We start from the raw sequence: 8854 nt of genomic DNA on the forward strand, positions 1-8854 counted from the left end.
CACTTAGTCATAGTGTTATGAAGCCTTTTCATTTGACTCAGGTGTTGTGGAACTTATGGAGACCTAAGTGTTGCCTTCATGTTGTATTGTTTCACACCATCTCCCATGTGCGTTTCCCTTCGCGCCAAATCAACTTATGATGAGTGAGATATGGGCTTATAAAAGTTACGCAGAAGAATAATTGAAAGGCCAATCTAGGTGGGGATTCGCAGGATTCTAAATTAAACCAAAAGTTTGAAACAAATTCTAGAATTGATATGTTGCTACAATATAACTGAAATAGATTCCTTTTGATTTGGTGAAATTTGTTCATGGAGGCATCCAATTAGGCCCCCTTCTAACACCTACCTCAAGGAGCAATTTTTTTATGAGAATATAGGTTGAATTACTAAGTAATATGGTTGTAGATGCCTTCAATGCTTTTGTGTGATTTCTTGAACATGGTAAAAAAACCACCTTTGGAAAATATAATATTACTTTGCCCAATAACCTTGAGGATGCAAGAAAAAATGAATTTTTAATATAGATTTTCAAGTATATATACAATTTTTTTTATTTATTAAATTCACACACACACACACACACACACACACACACACACACACACACATGCACACGTACACACACACATACACATATATAAGGCAACAACAAAGAGAATTGAATTAAGATAGGAAGATATCAAAAATAGATCTGTGATGGCAATGATCTACAATAACGGAGCATCTGAGGAGTTGGTGAAATGCGACAATGGAAGGTTGTTGGAAGTAAGTCAAAGCCAGCAAGTGAGGTTGTCGGATCATGTTTACCCAAGCGTACAAAACCATACAAGGAACATATCAAGGGTGGTCTCTTCTACAAAAACATTCTACAAGTGATATGGATTTAAACAGGAATGCAACAAATTAGAGATTTAACCATAAATACAAAGATGCAATAGAAATAATACTTCATTTCTTTAATGTGAAATACTAAAATATGCTTACAGACAGATATGGAAATAAACTAGGTAGGGCGATGGTATATTATCTCTGAGAAGAGATGTGGCGGCTACATGCCTTTGAACTGTCTTACAATGAGGCTCGTGTTGGGTTGTGTTATATTTTTTCCATGACTAGCCTTCCGAGTTAACCGAGGGGGTTAGAGGGGGGGCAAAGCCCCCTCTTCGTTGCGCGAATTGCACAACGGGGGGGTCATAGGGGGTTTGAGAGGGGCGAGTATCCCCCCTCTACGGGGTTCAAGGTAGCACCCCTGGGAATTTTTTTTGGACCTTATATTAGGTTGGGCAGACCTACCTATGGTTTTGTGAATGGTTTTCGCACATGGTTTTGGACGCGATGGTTTTCGGTCCATGGTATTGGATGCTTCAGCATGTATATATATGTATTGTGACATTGAAGGGAATATAATGAAAAATCAAGCTAGTAGTCTAGGTTTTGGGATCTAGGGGAAAATCTCTATGTATATTTGTTTTATGTGCTATGCTCTCACATTGTTTATTCTCTGTGTTTTAGAATTCGTATGTAGGTAATTTCTGTACGGGGTTAAAACCTACAGCTCGAATGCCTATTTATTGTTGAGAAACCATGGAAAGCCCTAAACATCCAAAACCCTAACCCTAGGAGATGAAGCGCCAAACTATGGGCCCCGTTTTAGATAAATTGGTACATCAACTTCCCAAGGTCATAACTTTTGCATACTATCTTCGTTTGATGCACAATACCTCGTTAGAAATATTTATCCGAGGACTACAACTTTTGGATGAAAATCATCGATCCATGCACCCATGTTGCTCCTAGTTTCCCAAAAAACGTCGTTTAGGGCCTCAAAATGGCTCCAGAAGTTCATGACCCAAAAAAATGCCAAAAATAGTAAGTTGTGCTACAAATAAGGAAACTGAAAAACTGAAAGAAACAATGGTGAGGGTCCAAGTGGAATTGGCGGGTGGCCACCAATATCCACCTGGATCAACAAGGAGATCCAACAACTACAACATGGCCAGGACAAATTCCTGACACTCCAAGTCCATACATAGTGGAACAAGTGAATTACGTTCCATAATTGGTCATATATATTTTAGAAACAATCATTCTATGCACAACTTATGAAGCCCAAGCCATCATCTGCAGATTTAATAGTTTCTGGCCAAAACCAATGGATCTATTCCAGTGGATCTTCACAAATTGGACAAAAAGATATGAAATACATCTTTGTTGTAAAGGATTCTTCATCGTAAAGTTTGCATCATCAGAAGATCAAGAAATTATACTTCAGGAAGGCCCATGGTTTTGGGGATCTATGGGGCTTTTCATTACCCCATGGTTCCCAAAATTTGATGCAAACACCATGACTGTATAAAAAATTCCGTTGAGGTTAGACTTCATAACCTCCCCCTACACTTCTGGCATGACCAAGTGCTAGAAGGCATTGTGAATATTTTAGGACGATACATAAATATAGATACACAAAGAATGGAGGAACAAATCTACACTTTTTCTCAAATATGCGTATAATTGGACCTCAGTAAAGGCATGCAGGATTGCATACAATTGATACACAACAAGTAGAATTGGACTCATCTCCTATATTTATAGAACACAACCTTTAGATGTTGAATATGCCGACAAATAGGACATCTACAAAACTTGTGCCCTGAAGCCAAGAAATAACCATGAAGGAAGAAGAAACCAAGGAAGAAACCCAAAGGATGGCAATTTCGACCAAATGAGCTAGATGAGGAAGAGGGAACAGCAGAAAAAGTACCCACTCCCAATGTGGAAAATCAGAAATCACAAGACAATGAAGGAAAGGGGGAAGTATCCCAAGAACCAACTGATTTACAGGTCACTGCGACATAGCTAGCCAGGATATCAGAAGAAAGGATTCTAGTGGATATAAACGTCATCACACATTAGATAATCTTGATTCAGATAAGGAAATCCAAGAATAGAAGAAGGAAATCAGCTAGCCATCGTCTCCCCATCGCCATCTCAAGGAGAATGGCGAAAGGGTGAAAAAAAGAAATGGAGAAAAATTTAATCTATTCTCTTCATTCAACTAGTTTATTATTTTGTATGAATTTATGATCATCAGTCATTGACTAGATGATGGAATGCTTTCAAGCATCTGTAACATGTAATTTAGTTTTCATTAATAAAATTACGAATTTTCCTTAGGAATATATATATATATATATATATATATATATATATATATATATATATATATATATATATATATATATATATATATATATATATATATATATATATATATATATAGATAGATATAAAATAAAAAATAAAAAATTAACATGAATAAAAAAATAAACTACATATTAAATAAACAAAAACTAAAATCCTTGGTGGTGGACAAGAGTAGTTATGATGGCCTCACACAAGTGGTAAGATATTCCCCTAACCCCTCTGCATTGCAATAACTGATAGAGAAGTGGAAATGATGGTTGATGAGTGGTGGGTAAGCAATGGGTTGTAGAAACCATCACTGAAGGAGGTTTTCATGTCACGAGCAATGATATCCTTGGGTGATAGGACCATTTAGAGGGGTTGGGAGGTAGGTGCTTCAAGTTGTTTGATGGTGGTTAGTTGCAGGCACTATTTGCGGATGAGGGGTGGAAGTGCCCCCACCCCCCCCGCCCCCCCCCCCCCCCCCACCCCCCCACACACACACATATTTCCACCCCTAATCCTCGAATAACGGGGTTTTCATTATAGTTCAATACCAAAATTTGAGGGGGAAGAGGTAACCGGTTTGAACCCTTCCTCTAATTTGATTTGTTTTATGGAAATTTCCAAGTGAAAAAGGGTGAGGCAGGAAGAGGTTAGGGGATCAAACCCCTCCCTTTAAATTTGTAGGTACATAAGTGCATCTAAATATTTTAAGAGAGATTAATGCTTAGGCTTGTGCCCAAAAGATATTTGAATCTCTTTTTTCTTGCAAAATTTACCTAAAAATCCACTCAAAAATAACTTATACAATAATATTTTGAAATAATTATCCTATTAAAACCAAACTCATCCATGACAATTTAAACTAACAAACAAAATCTGAATTACACTCAACCTAAACATAAACTAATCTTCAATAAAAAAAATCCAAACTAAAGCACAAATTCAATTATTTTCTCCGGAATATCCAACGCAAGACATAAACTCAACTAGCAACTTCAAAGACATTCAATCAAACAACTCAACTAGCAACTTGAAAGACATTCAATCAAACACTAACACTCATACCAAAATTGCCCACAATACTAAACATACATTGAACCAATATATGATGTTTTAGAAGCCTTAATTGAGGAGATGAGTTAAGAGTATTTGTTCATTGTTATTGGTTGATGTATTATAATCTATGTTTAAATTCTCCTGCCCATGAATCAGAGTCACGAAGCCATAACATCCTCTTTTCTCAATTTTTTTCTTTTTATTATTATTTTTCACGTGTCAAGTCATTTTCAAATTTGATTTTGATGAATGGGTCTCACAATACAAAACTATGATGAATTCTTATGATGAATTCTTTGGTATGGTAGATGTAAAACTTTTATAATAATAAAATTCCTTTTATAAATTTTAAATTAATAAATCTAAATAAATAAATTCAAATGTCACAAACTTTTTATCATTACATACGTACATACGAATCTGATAGCAGAAATGACGTTCCAATCATACCTTGTAATCTAAACAGCGGCGTTCCATTCTAACTAACGTGTTACTGGTTTTAATTAAGCATTATGATGCGAGATTATTTAAGATTATTTATATTTGTTGCAGGTATTTAGTTTTTCCAGTATTAGTTTGTGTGATATTAAAATTTCATGATGTTTATCCATAATTTAATATGGGAATTTAATTTTTGTTATTTTTATTGTTATTTAAATTTATTTATTTGTAAAGTGATTAGTTGAGGTTTTATTATGGATTGTTTAGTAACATCCATTTCTATTAATTACTAATTTTATTTATTTTTTCTTTAATTTTTTTCTTTTTTCTATTATTTCTATTTTCATGAATTATAATTTTTTCACAATATTTTCAATTTGAAATAACTTATTATTCTATTAAAAACATATTTTAATAAATTTAATTATAAACAATTAGATATATCAATAAAAATAAATATGTATCTTAATATAAACAACATTAATTAATCAATTTTTTAATTTTTAGTGATGATATTCAACAATACAATATTTTATTAGTAGTTTTATTTTTGTGATAAAATTTTTATTTTATTATTTTTTATTTTATTAAACTCTATTTAAACTAAGTAGCAAATAATAACTACTATATAACTTAATATTTAATTATTGTTCCATTCTAACTTGTTAGGACTCTATTTAACACTACGATGAAAAGAAAGACTATTTATTTAATTTTAGAGGAGAGAATGATAATCTGTTTAATGATCTTTGATGAACGTACATGCATTCTAAATAACTTTTCATGCCCCGGCCACAGAGACTCTTCAGATCTACTCTTGTTTTTTTCTAATGGTCCCCGGCGTCATCAGATCTTCGCATCGGTCATGTGCCTGCTCACGCTGCAATTGTGTTTCATGATCGTGCGTTTTCCTCAGTCGAAGTGTTGCTGGAACCCTAGTCGACCAGCACGTCCTCACGGGCATTGGATTTTTTTGGTAGCCAGTCAAAATTATTGGTAATTTCAGGTTCAATTATAAGACGATCAATGATGCTTTCTGACCCAGAATTCATTAGAGTCAATGTTAAGTGGTGTGTTTTTAAGTTGTTTTTAGTGAGAATTTTTTGAAATTTTTCAGATGGGTTTTTTTATCTAATTTCTGTAAAATCTGACAGGAATTTATTGAAATCATAAGTTTGATGGGTAACACCCCACAATGGAAGATATCTATGGATTTTTAAAGGTGCTAAATCCATATATATAGTCAACAAATAAGTTTAAATAACACAAATCAAGATTTCACCTTAAATTTTTAGACATGATTCAAGCACCGAAAAGTGAAAAAATCCCACTAAAAACAACTCCATTTCTCTCTAGTCTCAACTACTAGTTTGCGTTACCACTATTTTTGTTCCCATAATAATAAAAATGAATATTTTTTAAGATTTTGATTAAATAAATAGAAATTTTTAAAAATTTGTATTATAGTTGAAATTTTTCAAGATTTTGAATTTCGTTTGGTCAATATTCAACGTCTTCAATCCATAGTTACCCAGATTCGTTGATACCCAACCTAATAGGTCGATTCTACGAGATTTTGATTTATGAAATTAGTTGAAGTTGGCAGCGAGCGCAGTTCCCTTTTCTAGTCGGACTTCAAATTGTCCCCGTTGTTATTCTCAGCCAAGAATAGAAATTGGTTGGTTGGAGAATAGTTGTTAATGTAATGATGATAATTTGTTTGGAATTTAATTAAAAGTTTTTTTTTGTGATCTATTATAAGGATTAATTTAGACATATTTATTGATGAATAAATTTAGATCGAAAAAGAATAATGATTAACATATAAATTTTTTGGTATATGGAGATCACTTGAAGCTTACTGATATCTCCATTTTTTACCTTACACTTGAGTTTTAGGATTTTGTCATTCATATTATTAAATTTTACTTACATGTTTTCCCATTTTTTATCTTTCATTTTTTAAGATTATCTTAAATAGACATAAATGGTTAATATTGAAAATAAAACTAGCATAAATCCATCTTAAATACTAATCTAATATAAGTTGAAGAGAATCCAATTTCTTTGAGTACAATTTTTTTATAAATTTATTATTATTATTATTATTTTTAAATTTTAACTTACACGAACAAAATTTGAACTTTGATAATTATCGCCAATTCAAACCAGAAACATAATCCATCGTGAAACTATCATGGGAACCAAAAGATGATGCGTTTTGTCTCATATAATTCTTCGATCACGTTCCATTATTTGTTCCTGGCTGCATGGGAAATAACTGCATTGAAAGTGTGATTTTGACTTCTATCAACTTGCAAAATTTTCCATAATGTTTACCAAGCTTTATGAAAATATTATTTTCAATGAAAATCGTATAAAGAAAGAAAATTAAATTTTAATATTTAAAATTCAAAATTAATGAAATGACCATTAATTTTTTTTGTTGAAAGGGGATTGATAAAATATCCTTTTACGCCTGCTTTGCTATTAATCAAATTTACAATCATTTTGACATAAATAAGGAAAGTAAAATATGATTTTTATTTTTTAATTTAATTTAATGTAAAATATTTAAATCATATTTTTAAAGGGATATTGAAATTTGAGATTTTAATTAGAAAATTTATATATGTATATCTTTTTAATTTAAATCATAGGATTTGCTATGTAGTCAACAAAAATATATAACTCTAATAAAGATATCTATATTTTCGCATTGGAAATTGAATTATATTTTTTTATTAGAAATTGAATTATATTTTTCATATATATATATTGTTGAAGTAAGAGTCGTTTTTTCTATTCACTTGTAGCTAAAAAATAGTTTACATAGAATATAACCAACCCAAAGCTGAAGAGGGTCTAAGAGTTAACTAGCACCCTGAACTTTGGGTATTGAGCCAACAGCTCGAAAACTGGGTCAAGGGCCCACAAAACAAAACAAACCGCCTAAACCGTTCGATCCGTCTTCCGAGAATTGACGGATGGGGATCTCTAACAAAACGAAAACAAGTAAACTCAAAAAGTCTTCAAGCGGACCCGACGATGAAATAGAGACCGCAGTGAAAAGAATTCGGGTCTGCTATGGGGATAATCATCGAGCAAGTTGTCAGCCCTAATTCCACTGATCCCAACCTTGAGGAGAAACGAGCGAGGAAGATAACTCGGGCCCTCCAACTTGCACAACGAACCTCAGCCATTGATCTGCTTCTACTAGATCCAGCGGCTATAAAGAATATCGGGCTGACAAGAAGTATGAGGAATACCTGCTCGATAAGGGCGATATTCTCTCTCCTCCCTGAGCCACGTGTTGAATGGTATTTGGCATCGGGCGCGTTCCTATTAAACCGCTTAGGGTAATTAGGGTGCCCGAAAACCACTTTAACTATAGCGAAACTCTTTTTGCCGTGGTTTCGCTTCATGCTCTTCCAGTTGCTTTGCTTTTTGGGTCTTCTGCTTGATGAACCCTTATCATCCATCTACTTGATTTTCAATTGGCTGCTTCTCCTTCCTGCACTGATAGTGCTCCCTGTCTGCGTTTGCCAAAGTGTAGCAATCCTCACATAGTTTCCCTAAGGGAATCGACTCCCATGAACTCTTGTTGTCTCTTATATAGACCACCCCTTCATTTGCCAGCCGATTCACCAATATATTGGCGTTTCTGCGAACATGAACAAATCTAAGAGTTCTAAGGAATCTTAGGTGAGATTGAATGCAATGATAGACCTGCAGAAGTCTCCAGTGGTTTGAAACTTTATCTGGTGTTGTGCCAGTGCTTATCTTTTTGACCGAATTAATTGTTAATTCAAAGTCTGCACTCTATGATTGTGTTCTGTAAATTGGAATCAATCAGAATTTCTAAGCATTGCTCCATGACCATGAGTTCCACCATATTGTTGGTGGAATTCCCCAAATGATTATGAAATATGACTTTTATGTTACCATTTTCATCTCTTATGACTCCTCCGTAACCAGCATCCCCAGGGTTCCCTTTTGAGGCTCCATCTATATTGAATTTCAAAAATCCATGGGGAGGGGGTTGCCAGAAAGGCTTTCCCTCTGTAGTCAGTCTTGCGGTCTTGTTCATGCCTTAAGGGGCAAGGAGCTGGAGCCCCAAAAATCCTAGAATGTGAGCATCCTGGTGACAAGGGGGTTTCTCGGGG

This window comes from Pinus tabuliformis, chromosome J, assembly GCF_031772625.1.
Source record: "Pinus tabuliformis cultivar Carrire ecotype Pingquan chromosome J, CPIR1, whole genome shotgun sequence".
Taxonomy (NCBI): Eukaryota; Viridiplantae; Streptophyta; class Pinopsida; order Pinales; family Pinaceae; genus Pinus; species Pinus tabuliformis.